A 16,199-nucleotide genomic window follows, 5' to 3' on the forward strand; every position below is an offset into this window, starting at 1 on the left:
CAGAAAACCTTTGTTGAAAGTGGTGCATTTAATGGAAATATATTTAGATATTATTACGAGCCGATACTTTAAGCTCGTGTTAATATATATTCCTAAAAACACATAAATTACAACATATAATAATGCATTCATAAGATCCATCAACGTGAACAGCATGGTTATTATACTCTTAAATTTAATTGATCGCTCATGCCCCTTGCTTTGTTCGTTAGTAATTTACTCTTAACTATCTTAGACGTTTAAAGTTTCACCGAACGTTTATCTCATCTATATTGTAAATACAGTTTGTATATAAAGAAGAGTTTTGTTGAGTAAGTGAAACTTTTTACGGGCAGCCGCATTCGTAAGATACTTCCGAGTTCACACGTGCCCAAACTTTTAATTCCAAACAGTGCCGTTTTTAGATGTTAAACGAGAATTATTTGAGTTTTGGGAGTTGGATGTTTCGAGTGCCTAAACTTATAATACGAAGTCCTTTTTGTGCGCTTGTGTTTTTAAATTTTTCCATCCGTTATTCGAGTGTAGAATATTTGTGTTTTATTTTATTTTTGGTATTTTTTTTTAACTCAGTTTTTGCTCATTGCTTTTAGTGTATACTTTCTGCATGCTAATTATTTTTAAGTGCCTTTTACTAGACTTATAATGCTCTGACGAGCTCACGATGATTATTTTACAGGTTCCCAGACTAGATTTCATAAAAAAATATTACTAAGTATTTATATAAGTATTATTCTAATTCAAATACAATAATTTTACATTAAGAGCCTGCCTCATTTGACGCAAGCCTTTAAAGCGTAGTTAATCAAAACAATAAGACATTCAAAATATTGGCTTTATAAATAAAAATGAATAAAAAAAAAAACAGAGTAATCATGGAGTCCCTAAACAGCCTAAGCTTATAGAATAACACTCAAACACAAACATATCAGGTTTGAATATCACATTGAAGTTATCGATAGAAATTGGATCAAATTTTATTACGTAAACAATGTATACAATCTTATATGATAAATATTAAATCTATACTATATAAAGCTGAATAAGAGGTTTGTTTGTTTGAACATGCTTATATCAGAAACGAATAGTTCGATTTGAAAAGTATATTTTGCTTAGCTACCTTCGAGCATCGATTATCAACTTCTCTTGGGTACAGAGTGGTGTTGAACGTGGACGGAGGTGCTAGTCTTTAATACTGTTTAAATTAATCTATGAGTATACTTCTAGTGATATCATTTAAAGAAGAAGCGTGTAATATTCAAGTTATGGGATGAATTATTTGTACCGAAGAAATAGAATTAACAAAGTATAAGATTAGTTCACTAAAATTTCACTTGAAAATCTATAAATACATTCGTAATTTACAGTCTCATTAATAACAATATTAAACCAAGTTACTTGTATTGTATTTTAACTGTTTCTCAGGAAATCTTGCGAGTTTCAAGCAAAACAATCTCGTGCTTCATACGTTTCATCATTGGGAACATAACATCCCCTTAGGACACACGATACAACCAACGCCTACAATAGTGTAAACACGAAACGTTTGCATTTCACTGAAAACCGGGTCAGGGGCCACGAACACGGGTTTTCCATCACCCATGCCTCTTAACCCTTACTTTTCATTTTTACCACGATTTTATAAGCGTTTATTTAAATTGAGTTTCGACGATCTGACATTTTGAACGCTTAGTACTTGATTCGACTGAAATTCACTGGAAGTAATCATTAATGAAATTTCAATACTTAATGCGGTGCTATTTTTATTTGCAGCTGATACGGAATTAAAGCCCTAATTTTTTATATTAACATTTTAATTTAGGTAACAGAAATAAACTGAAAAAACAATTGCTAAAGATAATTAATTATTAAAGACAAGGCCATCCCTTAAGGAAATTTCTTCCAAGACACGTAAGAAGATAAAATAAATTAAACTGACAGAAAAAATAGGTATAAACGTAGAGTCATACAAAATCTAAGTCATAATATACAATGAAAACCCGATATAACCTAAGTTGTATAATTTTATAGTATTAAAATTACCACAATTGCTATACATAGTTACAAACATACTTCATCGTGTGAATAAAACTACAGACAGAAAAAGCTCTTTCGCCTCGTACGTGAAATCACGTTATAAGTTTATTGTTTTGCAAGTATATGTTTTGAAAATCAACATCATATACTTTATTTAAACTTAAGTCTTCTCAAATACTTTGAATTGACATGTAACAAAAAATAATTAGTCTCTCTTTTTCATTAGCAATGTACGTGTAATGATCAAAATTTTGAAAAATTCATGACTTATGACGCAACTTGAAAAAAAAAAAACAATTATGTATATAGTATATAGATATACAAGACGAGTCGTTTTTTATTAACTTTCCTTAATATTTTTATATTTATGTAACAGACAACAATATTATTGTCACTATATATTTTGAAATAAATCTATAATTACGCGAGAGTTTCACATCAATCGGCTTAGTCAAACACAACGAAATTATGCCTTATTATAATATTAATATCATTTTGATTATATTTTTGCTTTACATTCTAAATGATTGGCATTACGCCTGATTCGAATATAATATTACTGTCATAAAATTAATTATACTTTAGGTTTTGCGGTCATTGAACCCTATTTGATATTAATTTAATGTTTTATTACTGAGAGATTAGTACGTATTAAATTAAGCATTTTGTTTATTATGATATTTTTGAAATGATGCTATGCAAGTCTGTGTATCACTGGCGTATTCGTTATGGTCAAATAAAACATTTATACCTTTTAGTGTTGTGTTCAAGTTCAGAGAAAAGAGTGTGTTTGATTTTTAAATGAATTTCAAAACAAAATAGTGAAATATATTCGGAGTTAATATATATATATATATTAAATACAATGACACTGGTTAAAATTAATAATAATTAATTGATTTGTTGTGAATAGTTTTATTTTTTTATTTTTAAGGTATTAACTTCTTTTTTATCGTTGTCATTTGTAGACTATATGTACTTGTACTTTTTGCTAGTATCCGTGAACAGTTACCATTACGTTTGCTTGAATGTCTACCTAAAATAAATAAAAAATGTATAACTTTCGACGTAACTAAAATGTATAAAGCCGACCATTAATATAATTAATCCAATAGCTTAATACCTTGTGTTATATTTAGAACCTATTCTTCTAATAATAATAAGGTTTATTTTTTTTGGAAAATTATAAAAAAAATACTTCTTAGACACTTAATGATATTCTTTTATTACATATCTATATATAATATAATGCAAGTGTCGGTAAAGTCGACTTATATTAATATAATATATTAATGAAAACATATAGAGGGAATTTGCACGTCAAATTTGCCTCGTGCTGGCTTCAATACAAACAATTAGCAGTTTGAGAAGCTTACGAACTTACTTAATAAACTTTGAAATTATTGCGGCGTCCTTTACTTTATAACGAAAGGGTTACTTGTTATATGTCATATAGAGACTGGTGGGTTCGTTTTGTGCCTGGAGGATCGGTATTGCGAATTGAATTGGAATTTGCTGCACTACCACTGAAAGAATGATATTCTTGCCACCAATCTACGCGGTCAAGATTTATATAGTAATTTTAATTCATATTTGTATATATTTAGGGACTTAATATTAATAATTCGTATGTAAAAAAATATATATATTTTATAAAATATAATTTTATTTTTATTAGCCTAAACAATTTTTACAAGCCTGTGTGCACGCATTGTGTAATATTATAGTCTAGCTTTATTTTTGTAATAAAATATTGTTTTTAGTGACTGTTATAGTTATGTGTGCCAAGAAAATAAATAAATAATTATTATTTCTTTAATATTTTCCCTTTTGTAGTTTTCAATGTAATTACTGTTTACTAAGCAATTGTTATTTATGTTTTAAATAAATGTCACTCGATTGTCGATAACAAAGCTAGAATGTGCTATTCGAAACTCGAAGAGATGTCCTCTTATCTGATTTCGGCTACGGGGTTGTCCTCAAGAGAGTCTAGCCCACAGTCATATTAACACCATCACGGCCCATCACGGAAAAAATTTGTAAAACAAGTGAATACTCTATGTTTATCACTATCTCATCACTCTATGCGAGATTCGAATGTCAATTTGACAATTTGAAACCATCTTATTAAATGATGGAGTCAAGAGTTGCAGTTGGCATTTTCGTTTATATCAAGTTTGGGCTTATTAAACATTTTTTAATTTTCTTCAGCTTTATATACACAGCATGTTTTATATTACGATTCGGTTACAAAATTAATTATAAAAGTCGTGTATTATTTCAGGGCATGTGGACAAGTTAAAGAGACCACGAGTAAATAGATAAATGTGAATTCGTGTGTAAAAACGAATGCCTATAAATGAATTTAGCTGATCCGTTGGGGCGTCGCAACGCCATGGCGCCTTTAGTGCACTGAGCCAGAAATACTGACTCAGGTCTAACCAACCGTTAATCTTTAAGGCGTTAAATTTAAGTATTGCTTCTATTTACAACCTGAAAGCAAGTCTCGTAAATTGAACGAAAGTGTTGGCTCCGACTGTGTATTTTTATTGACTTTAAAAATGGTATAGTTATTGAATTTGTTGGGTAATAAAATTTAACAAATTCTCTTTTAGGTGATCTGACATGTCCAAGTTCAATTTATATTTAATGCGTTATAATTTATATTAACTTTCGTATCATAAAATAAATAAAACGCCACTATATTTAATTGACATAAGAATTATTAACATGAAGTCCTTAATTTAATTAATTATTTTGTTATTTAATAAATACAGATTTGATATAATTGGTGTCAATACAATGTTTTAAATTAATGATGACCGCATGTGTAATTTTTTTTTTTAAACTTAATGGAACTCAGGAGACATTTTTGAAGCATAATTATAGATATTGCATTATTTAGGCAGTAAATTTCGTACAAATCATAGAAATATTCAATTACTGATCATGATGTTTTCGTGATATTATCATAAAAACACAACAATTTGTGATAAAATTAACAAACTTAAATAATAATTTTAAAAACTAAAATATATTTCTTTTTGGTATAATGACATATTTTCTCTGATTTAATTTCTCAGTCTTGGTCTAGGTCAAATATTTCTCTACTGGAAACTCAGTAGTTACTTTTTTCCTACATATCAAAGATAATCAAGGAAGTACGTACATTTTAAATCTGAATATCCTACAGTATTGGGCAAGAAATGTGAATCGTATTGTATTTATCTGATTCATGATCATTCACAAGAACATATCACGAATGAACGATACTTCCGTTCAGAGGTTGACGATTTCCGCAAACGGTTTGAATCGGAACTACAGTTACCCAGCTTCCTCGCGGGTAATGATTACATCCGGTGTCAATTTGTGAGCAACTCTACCAGAGCCGCATCTAAACTTTTAGCAATTTGATGAACTTTGCTTAATTTTAACATTAAAATTTATTTTTCAAGTGTCGTATCACAAAGATTTGACCAATTGACAAAATTGTTTTTCATGGACTTCAATTACAATTAAACAATGAATATAATATTTTAAACGTTGAAGTAAATTTCATTTATTTCATTCACTCATCCAACACATAATAAAGTTCTTTTCGGAAACCTAATAGTTATGATGAGATATAAGTTGAGTATCAGCAATAAACATACTAAAATATATATATATCAATATGAGAATGATGATGAAATTAGACAAGGCTTTAATTTTATTGATTTGCAAGCCCTGGATGGAGGGTGCAATCCATCGTTACCAAAGGCTACGGGGGGATCAGGAGCAGGGGTAATTTAATAAATATTCAAATAGAGGCCGGAGGGACATCAGAAACGGACGTGTACTTTACTAATATGGAACATCACTAAAATATATTCGTGCGTCACAAACATTAGTATCATGTTTTTTTTAATACTATACATTGTATTATTGAACAAATAATTAATCAAATTCGTAGACATAATTATTTAACAGTAAACTTAGCATTCAATCGGAAGCTAGACAAGCTTATAGTAGATATATTCTTCTCGTTTTACTAGTATAATTAGTTTTTTGGAACGAAATTATTTTACGAAGCTTTTCAGTAGAGTTAACTCGCAGAAATCGTCACATTAAAAAAGCGTTGTACCGCCTCCAGGCAACTGTGTTTCTTTACAATATACGTATATTTAATATAAATTATTTAAGCTTATTTATTTGTTAATGTTTTAATTCACATGGGATTTTTAATAACAAATTATTTCTTATCATTCACATAATCTCAAACGTGGTTAATATAATATTTAATTGTATCTCTTATTTGAAACATATTTATTTATCAAAAGCAACTTCGTTCCAACCGGGAGTCCCACGACACCTCTCGTTTTTTTTAGTAGTCATTTGTTTTTTTTTTCATTGCAACAGAAGTCAATGATTGTAAAGATAAGCATAGCTGCTATGTTCCTCTCGTGCATTCGGGACAAAAAGCAACCTATATCATTTTCCAGTCTGTAACTTTCGTTGCAAAAAGATCGTCTGTTCTTTCGCATTTATAATATTGGTAGGGAAGTAGGGGTTGTCGATTAATCGTAGCTAATATCCAGGTATTGCTCAATTTGATAGGCTACAATAACAATGATTATATACGAAAAATATATTGGATTTAGTGTACCGACATTGCAATTTTATCACAGGAGACCAGTAACGCTTATGTACGCACAGACACGAAGCAAATTACGACTTTATGTGTATAGAATATAAGTGTCACTTATTTTGATATGGTATTATTATTATTCATTGAAATTTACTTTATGTTTTGAATTTGGCATAACTTGTATTCGCATTCGCAAGGATTATAAAAAGTTTTTATACATTTAGAGAATTTATTATAAGATCTTCTAATCAAATTAAATTATTCAATTATGTTAATATTTAATTTAAGACATGGACGACGATTGTCTCAAAATTAGGAACTTATTATCATTTTCATATCGCTCTTACATAATAATCTCCAGTGGTTCAGAGAATTGGAATAAATTACGTGGTAATTGAAAGGAAAGTTTCTCTTCCTTATCTAAATGTATATGGAGGTATGAAAAATAATTTATATAAAATAATTCTGATTTCATAAAATGATATCATATATTCACTTTGAGTTCTTGGATGAAAATAATAGAATAGACCACCAAGTGAAAAGGAAATGCCCAATGACAGTAGAGGATACCTTAAATATTCTCAACATTGACAATTCTCAACATACCCTTATTATTATTTTTATACATATTTTGTTTTAGTTATTATACTGAATTAATTGAGTAAATATTAAGTGAATTTCACCTATATTGGTGATCATCGAAACATGAAGACAATAAAGTAATTTCACTTTTGTCTGATAAAAAGTACGATCAACCCTTATATGAAAATAAAATAGTTTTGCTTATCGCAATTTTCAAATAAAGCACTGCTGGACTAAAGGCCTACTCTCCCTTGAGGAGAAGGTATGGAACATATTCCACCACACTGCTCCAATGCGGGTTGGTGGAATACACATGTGGCAGATTTTCGTTGAAATTAGACACATGCAGGTTTCCTCTCGACGTTTTCCTTCACCGCCGAGCACGAGATGAATTATAAACACAAATTAAGCACATGAAAATACAGTGGTGCCTACCTGGGTTTGAACCCGAAATCATCGGTTAAGATGAACGCGTTCTAACCACTGGGCCAAATAAAACATCTAGGAAATAATAAAATATTCCTAGATTTTACGAAACAGAATTGTAATGGAATAGAGTCGGCAAGATACCTATACTTGAAAAAAAACGTCGTTTAAAACAAACAGAAGCGGTCTTTACAATTTTCAGGAAGTGTGCCATAATTGCTTCCAAAGCACTGTGTCCTCTTTTCAGACAAATGTGCCCATATGTCTTTCGTTCAAAGCAATGCCTGTAGAGATTAAAGAGGGAAACGCGAGAGAAGGAATTTTAGTGGATGCCTCAGAATTTGTATTATTTTTTGGTATATAACCAACTTGACGCTAGTTATGATTCCATAACCTTTTGGAAATTTCGGAAAATACGCTTAACTAAAGAAATGTTGCAAAGGCGGCCTAGTTGCTTTGAATATCAACATGTTGTATTCGTAAATGGATGCCGTTCGAGGAAATGTTGAGCAGATATAGCTAACAAGCATTCCTTCTATTAACGCACATGTACGCAATTTCATAATTCATACAAATAAGTACACATAAATAAAATGTTAATCTCTTAAAACCCTGACCTAAAATTTCATAAATTCTAATTTAAACGTAAAAAAAAAAAATTGGCAAACTCTGAATTCATTTCATGATTGGTTAATTGTTTTTTTTCGGTCCAATGATTCTCATACACATAACAACTCACGCACCAATCAATTTACAACAATTCTAAGGATTTTAATTTTTAAAATGAATGATAAAAGCAATTTAAAATCGATTGCATCATCACCGAACTCGGTCCGGACATCCGGTTTAAATTAATAGTCTCGAACTGATTAACCAAATGAATATGCCTTAAGAATTGGGCCGGGTTAGAAGGCCAATCTTCGAGACCGTACCCAAAAGGGCCAAATGAGAAGATCCGATCGCGAATATGACGTTTGCATAAGAATATCCACAAATAGGTACGCCTACTGTGTTGTAATATTTATATAAAGATATCTTAGTGTAGTAGCGTTATTTTATATTACTATAAAAGTTATTTTAATAAAATAGTAGTAAGCCAAATTATTAATAATAATTATAAAATATAACATTGAATCTTGTATTACTCTGAAAGACGAGCATTCAAATTAAAGTTCAGTACTGTCTTGGGTACTAAGAAAGCCATAATCGATACATTGATTTTTTCGAAAAAACAATACCGTTTCACGCAGTTTCTATACAAATATTTTATACAACCTCATCTTGACCTGTCTATCTATTAGTGTTGTACCTTTTATCTTAATTGCAACTACTCTCATCATGACCCAACTTCGATGTTCGGTTCCAAGTAAATTCTCTATTTCGGCCAAAAAGCGTTTCTGTATGCAAGCGTAAAAGAAAATACCTATTTCACGATCAAACATCAAAGTTTTAGGAGAACGTAAATGTTTTATGCGAAATAAGTTCATAAGATGTTTTTATCTACACGTATAGTAAAACTGTAATGCTATTCGTGTATCTATCAAACAATTTTGAGAAATATAATAGTTATGGGTTCCATAAATTGTGCTTTTCACATGACTGTGCGTTAAAAAAATAAAATATGTGTATTATTTTTTCTAGGCTAATAGATCATTATAATGAATATATTTCTTATTCCAAATGGATAATTAAAACTCTGGTGTTCTACCTTTTACATTAAAACGAATAATGTCTAAGGAACAACTAGTGTTACTAAGCTACTAACTAGTTAAGTGGAGAAAAATAATTTAATTATTACGAATTGAATAACTCATATAAAATCACGCATCATCCGAAAATAAAAAAAAAAACTAAAAGTTGAGTATCAGGGGAAATACAGATACTGAATAATTATTATGAATAGACTATTTATAATAGATTTAATTTTTTTTTTCATTGCCAAAATATGTAGTAATATTTTGATAATCGTTGTATAGGTAATTTTTTGGCCTAGTGTCTTGAAAGGATGGATGATAATAAAATGTTGTTATAGTTTATGAATATAAATTTAACTTTTTAATCGTCTATGGAACTAAAGTCAAAGTCAAAAATCTTTATTCAATATAGAAGTGTTTACACTTGCTTATTGATTGTCAAAAATCTACCACCGGTTCGGAATTTAGTACCTCGGACCTGAGAAGAACCGGCGAAAGAAACTCAGCGGGATATATATATATTTTTTTTAACCATTTTGCACTATGATATAGGCTTATATGTAACCATACGTAGAAGATTCATCAACACGTAATGTTACGCTTATTAAACTATTATCAAGCTATAAATACAATATCGTATCTCTTTGCTAAGTCGTAATATATTTATATATAATTTATGTATCTGATATTGTTTCTCAGGGTCGACATCCACATCAAATCAAACATTAATTCTAAAAATGATTAATGTTTTAACGGGAACACACGATAATTTAATTGTTGCATGATTTTTACGTATGAAGAACAAACAAATTGCTTTTTGAAAAATGTATAATTTTTTTCTTCCTGTTGTTTTGTTCGATCAAATGCGATCTCTATTTTATTTTCAATATACGTGTAGAACTATTCTGTAATAACAGTTTGTTCGTGACATATGGTCACCACGTTTACTAAAAAAAATATTACATAATATACATAATATAATCATCGGTGTTTAACATTTCACAATTCATACACGAATTGAGATCTTAAAGAATGCTGCTGTATTTAAAAAAAAATTAAAAAATAGAATCAATTCGAAATTGGAATTAAAAAAAAAATTAGCTAAATATACACTAGGTCTATTATCAGAAGTATTTAGTAAATCAGAAACATACAAAACAAAGACTAATGTAATTAGCAATATACATATTCGAAATTCAAATGAAATAAACATATCCTTATAGACAAATCATGTACCTTGGCTCGAATGAGCCACACTTCATTTATTACGTACTAATTAATGCAGCGGGAGCATTTATTACACTCTCGCCCTCAAAGCGGATTAAAATAATCATCCGACGGTTGAGGTTAGTTTTTATTAAAAATCACATGACATCAAATATATACTAATGAGAGTATAACGGTTACAGATACATAACATTTTTATATGATTTCAAGTTAGTAAAAATGTTAAGAAAAGATGTAATAGAGACTATGATAGGCTATTTCATATATGCAAAATATTACCAGTTGACAAAAAGGTAGAATATTTATTAGGATTAGAATATTATTACAAGGACAAATATAAAATATTATTAAATAATAAATATAATACGAGAAGAGTTACCGACAAAAAGTTATATCAGCCAAAAATAAATAATTACTATGGGGAAAGAACAAATAAAATAAATATATGGTACCAAAATTATTCAATAGAAATGTTATGCTAAGACAAAAAAATGAAATAAGCAGAAAACTGTTAAAGATTAAGTTAAGGGATTTGTTTCTCGATGAAGAAAAAATGTCGCCATTGTGATATTTAAACAAATGTATATGGGAAGTGAATACTGTATTATTATTATTATTTTTTTCTGTAATAACGAGCGCGTCTCGCCGTTAAGCATACCAGCTTGGCGAGAACTTATGTTTTTGTAAAAACTTTTTTATATAATAAATAAATAAATAAATAAAAAAAAAAAAAAAAAAAAAGTCATTTAATTCTGTCGTATTTTACTATAATATATTTTATACACAAGCAGTTGAGTGGATTATGTAGTAGACTGAGCAAAATGAGTGGACTAAAGAACAAAGTATACGGTTTAATAATAATCAGATACATATTTTTTTAATGAATTAGAAGCTAAATACAACGGTACAGATAAAAGCACCACAGATTAGTTTATTACAGAGATATTGAACGATTGGTCATCGTTTTTTGGATTAGATGTTGTTTCTACAAAAACATTATGAGTGGATGGATTTTCGAGTAGAAAATGGCAGAGATGAGCATAGAGAATATTTTATTTTTTAACAATGCGATGTTAAGTGCAATACAAAAATGATTTTAAGTTTATATTTATTATTTGGTGACCTATTTTTCTCATTAGAAAAATGGACTCAATAAATCTTTGCTTGTCTCTAAACTACCCCCACCTCATAAATTACTAATGAATCTTAACACGAGTAGTTTTTTTTTAATGTGTTTTTTGAGGTGCCTTTTGACAAGGAGTTTTTAAATAGGTCTTTTTAAGACACCTTTTGAGTAATTGGTCGACAAGAATTAAGTATATGTTACCGCTTGAAACAGGAAGATTCCCCTTTTTATATCTTTCATAACAATTTCAGATTTGGGATTTGTCTAGTCTAGTTGTGAGTCTCGTCTTTGTAATTTCACTGACTCATCCTTCAAACCAGAATACAGCATACTAATTATGTGAAAGAATTTCTGGTCTAGCCAAGACACACAAAGTTTCTATTGCCAATAAAAATAAAGGGTAACAGTCGAATTGAACTGTTTGACTTTAGATGAGGACAGATTGTCATCGTCATATGAAACCCTATTTCCCTTGGTCACGCTGTAACTTGATGACAATTTTATCGATTTCATTCATTTTTTTAAATTCTCTTAAACGTTGAAGTAGGATCTTAGGAAAAAGGTTCGCATGAATTTAAAAATTTTCAGAAAAAAAGTCAGTAGTTTATTTGCATTTTACACAGGTTTTCTATTATAATAGGGACTATGAGCCAAATATCTATCAGTGACGTAAACAAAAAAAAACTATACAAGCCAAAGTATATCGGGTCAGCTAGTTATAAATAAATGTCATTGACATTTTTATATGACGTTCTGAAAGCAACAGGAAATTCAATAGATGATTGGATCGGATTTTATAATAGCATTGTAGCACTACTTGATTGGCTGAAATACATAATATGTACATACATAAACATTTTTCATTGGTCGACTGACTTGTCGGTCTCGTCAGCCGGATGTAGTTATAACAAATGAATCTAATCCATACTTGAATTAATTACAAAACAATATACATGGCTATATTCTTTAAACGGAAAGTTATAAGGGTAGATGCAATTTTACTTTGCTCTATATTCTTTAAGTAATATTTATTTATTTTCAGGTACAATGAATGAGGTTATGAAGAGCTACCTTTACAATAAACACAAAAATAGCTATAAATTTCTTAATAAATTAGCTTAAATTATAGCTATGTATATTTATAAACAGAATTTTACGTTTAATATTGTACTGAACTGGAATACTATATTTGTAAACAATTTTAGTGTCGTATGCTTAGATTATTAAAACAAAAGGCAGATACGCGGAACATTATGGTTAAGCGATGAAAGCGAATACAAATTAAGCATCAAAGATGTCACTTTAATTATTAATTATTGACGAATTTAAATTATTAATCACTACGTACTATTTTCATTCGCTTTTAATTTTGTATTCGCTATTGTTGCTTCACAATTATAGTTCACTGCGCTCAATCTACCTTTTAATTTAAGGTCGAATTATTAATGTTATCAGAATTGACTCAAAAAAGAAACATCTGTTTACCCCGTATAATTTTATGTGTATAATTTATTACACGGTCGTTATTCGTTGTTTTGTTGGGGTTATACATGTATATGCTGTATACATATACACTGTACTTATGGAAGGTTAAAGTAAACACTAAAGTTAATTTGGAGTTTTCAAAGCAATAACATGCCTTCTGGGACATGATATTCGTTTCTTCAATATATTCCGCAGATAATTTTAACTTAAACCTCGCGTTAAGAAACATCGATAAATAGGGTTTATTGCTGTGCTTAATAAGTCTATTGGATGATAAGAAAGCAGTTCGTTGATTATATTATACAGTTTTAACATTATAAAGTATAAATAATAAAATTTTTAAATACCTACTCTCTTTTATTGGTGACAAATATCAACTACTGAGTTTCTTGTCGATTCTTTATGTATGTAGTAGGTAAGCGAATTAGCAATTGGGCCACCTGGTGGTAAATGGCAACCACTGCCCAAAGACGTTTGGTACTGTAAGAAATATTAACTCCTTATATCACCGATGCACAATTGACCTCAGGAATTAATATGTTATGACCTTTGTGCCTGTAGTTACACCATTTTATTTATACTATCAAACCGAAACAGAACAATACTCAGCACTGTTTGGGGGTAGAATATATTAAGATATGGGGGTACTACCTACCGAGACGAGCTTGCACCAAGCCTTATCCGTAGAATCTATATTCTGTACTGGCAACTTTACAACGATTAATTATAAGAGCCTACTTGAGTGAATTGTTTCTTTAATTCGATAGTCATGTAAGTAGGTTTATTTATGTAATAAATTACATGTTATTTTCCGAGTAATTCGTGATCGTTAAAAGTTTTGACTAAATCAAGATCACTGTATTGAAAAACGGGCTGGCGTGCGTTCCACAACTTTATATAGCTGAAATGTGGATACGTATAAAGATTTTTTCCTACCCTTGAGAATTCTTCTCTGAGGCTCTACTGAAAACTATTCAGTGATTTTTGCTTGGCGAAACTAAGTCACGATATTTCGAAAAAATATGTCGTCACTATAAAATGTAATCACATCATATTCTTATGAATCAAAATTAAATCAATATAACATCATATACTCTATTTCAGAGAGCTGATAAACGCACTTTTTAATCGTTGTATTTACAATATTTTTTTAAAAGTTAAGTTTAAAAGACACTCAGTTATTACTCTTATCAATAATTAATCTACATATTATCTGAAAAAAAAATGTATGCACTCAAATCAATGAAGTGGTTTTCGAATATATATTTTTTGGCATTATAATTTGTACCCTTAGTCAATATATTTATTTTTAATTCCAAGTCATAGTTAAGCGATGCATTATAGAGTGTTAATTACGTGAAACATTTTGAGGGTTGTAAAAATTATGATATCGTTATAGAAAAATAATATTTTAAGGTAAATTTATACCTAAATTAAAATAATAAAACCGTTTTTCTACTCTACATATTCTACAAAGTTTTAATTAGACAAGAAAAAATGTTGTTCTATTTTAATGGTTTTTGTTGTTTTTCATTTCAGCCAGTACTTACATAATATTATGATAACATTATTTATTCTTTTATTCTAAAATATCATATGTTTTTTAATCATAACGTTATTTATTGGCCACAAAAATACTTACAATATATGCAATGAAAAATTGTATTGTGTAAAATGTAGTTATATGCAAAGTATTTTTGGTTTAGTAATAAAATTGCTTATTTATTTAATTTTTACAGACCTGTTTCGGAAATTCGTTTATATCAAATTTGTATGAGATTTTTTTATGGCAATATATCGGATGTTGTAAATGTACTTAGAGTGAGGCGCCAATTAGATTCTAATCAGACATACTATATTTACAATAATGAAATTTTGTCTGTAATAAAAATATCTTGACTAATATGATAGAGGTAAAATTTGTTTGTTTGTAGATAGTACAGAATCCAGTGTAAATTAAAATGACTTTGATAATGTTACAATATTTTTTCCATGGTAGAAAACTACATTATTCCTGAGTGTATAAATAATATTGATATCGTATTTTCTTTATTAATAAATTTAACCCGTGTAAAGTCGTACGTACACGTAGTGTGTACGACATATTTTAAGGGTAAGGAAAATGTACATCAAATTACATCAGTAACTGGTCTTTTTTGTTGGCTTTATGTGGTAACCGGAACGATAATTTTAGTTCAGAATGGTATCGCGTAGCACTCCAAGGAAAATATTGTACCGAGCTTACAAGAGCGCAATTAATGAGCCTTGCATAATTTGTTGGGCGTTGTACACACTATCACATTTTCCGTACAGAAATGCCGCACCGTTGTGGAATGTACGAAAAACAAAAAAACAACTGTTGTATAAATCAGCAGTTGCATTAACTTACTTTCTTGAATTTTAACTTAAAAATGACTCCAATTTTTACGTTAGATTTTTTTACAGAAAATACGTTTAAAAAATCGTTTTTGAGATCGCTACGCTTTGCAATTATATCTTACTTATCGAAATGTATAATCATTTAGCCTTAGATATCAAAATTATATTAGTTTGAATTAGAGTATAATAATTACTATTTTGGTGCGGTTTTACGTGTATAATCAATATATATAAAATAGTACTTACAATGTAGCGCAAAGGGGGCACATAGCCGAGAGCGCACGAGTGCTCGCCCGCCGCTCGGCCGCGCCGCCGCGCTACCGCATGGCGCCAAGCCGCCAGGTCGCGCGCGCGATCTACCCGCGCGTCCACAACTCGCGCGCGAAATCCTCGCGCGATCACACCGCGCGCGCGAATACCCCGCGAGCTCACGAGCCGCGTCGCCGCCGCGTGCAGTCCACGTATCGCCACGCCGAACAGTCCGACTGTTGACAATTTCACATCAAATCACCAACAATGCGAGAGCGCAACCGACCCAATCTCTAGAACGCGCGCCAGACTTTAATTATGTATGAAAACTTTGTCGGTACGCGTTCTCACATTGTCGCATTGCAGGAGA

At 30.1% G+C, this 16,199-nt stretch overlaps 1 protein-coding gene across 1 annotated transcript in view; it reads right to left on the reverse strand.

Moving 5' to 3' along the window:
• Positions 1-15,879, reverse strand: part of LOC125067973 (acetylcholine receptor subunit alpha-like 1) — a 237,563-nt gene extending 221,684 nt beyond the window's left edge. Inside the window, exon 1 of the mRNA XM_047676926.1 lies at positions 15,827-15,879. The gene's annotated coding sequence lies outside the window, so the exon portion shown is untranslated. The remainder of the gene's footprint in view (positions 1-15,826) is intronic.
• Positions 15,880-16,199: the final 320 nt, after the last annotated feature.

Source organism: Vanessa atalanta, chromosome 12 (genome assembly GCF_905147765.1).
Source record: "Vanessa atalanta chromosome 12, ilVanAtal1.2, whole genome shotgun sequence".
NCBI lineage: Eukaryota > Metazoa > Arthropoda > Insecta > Lepidoptera > Nymphalidae > Vanessa > Vanessa atalanta.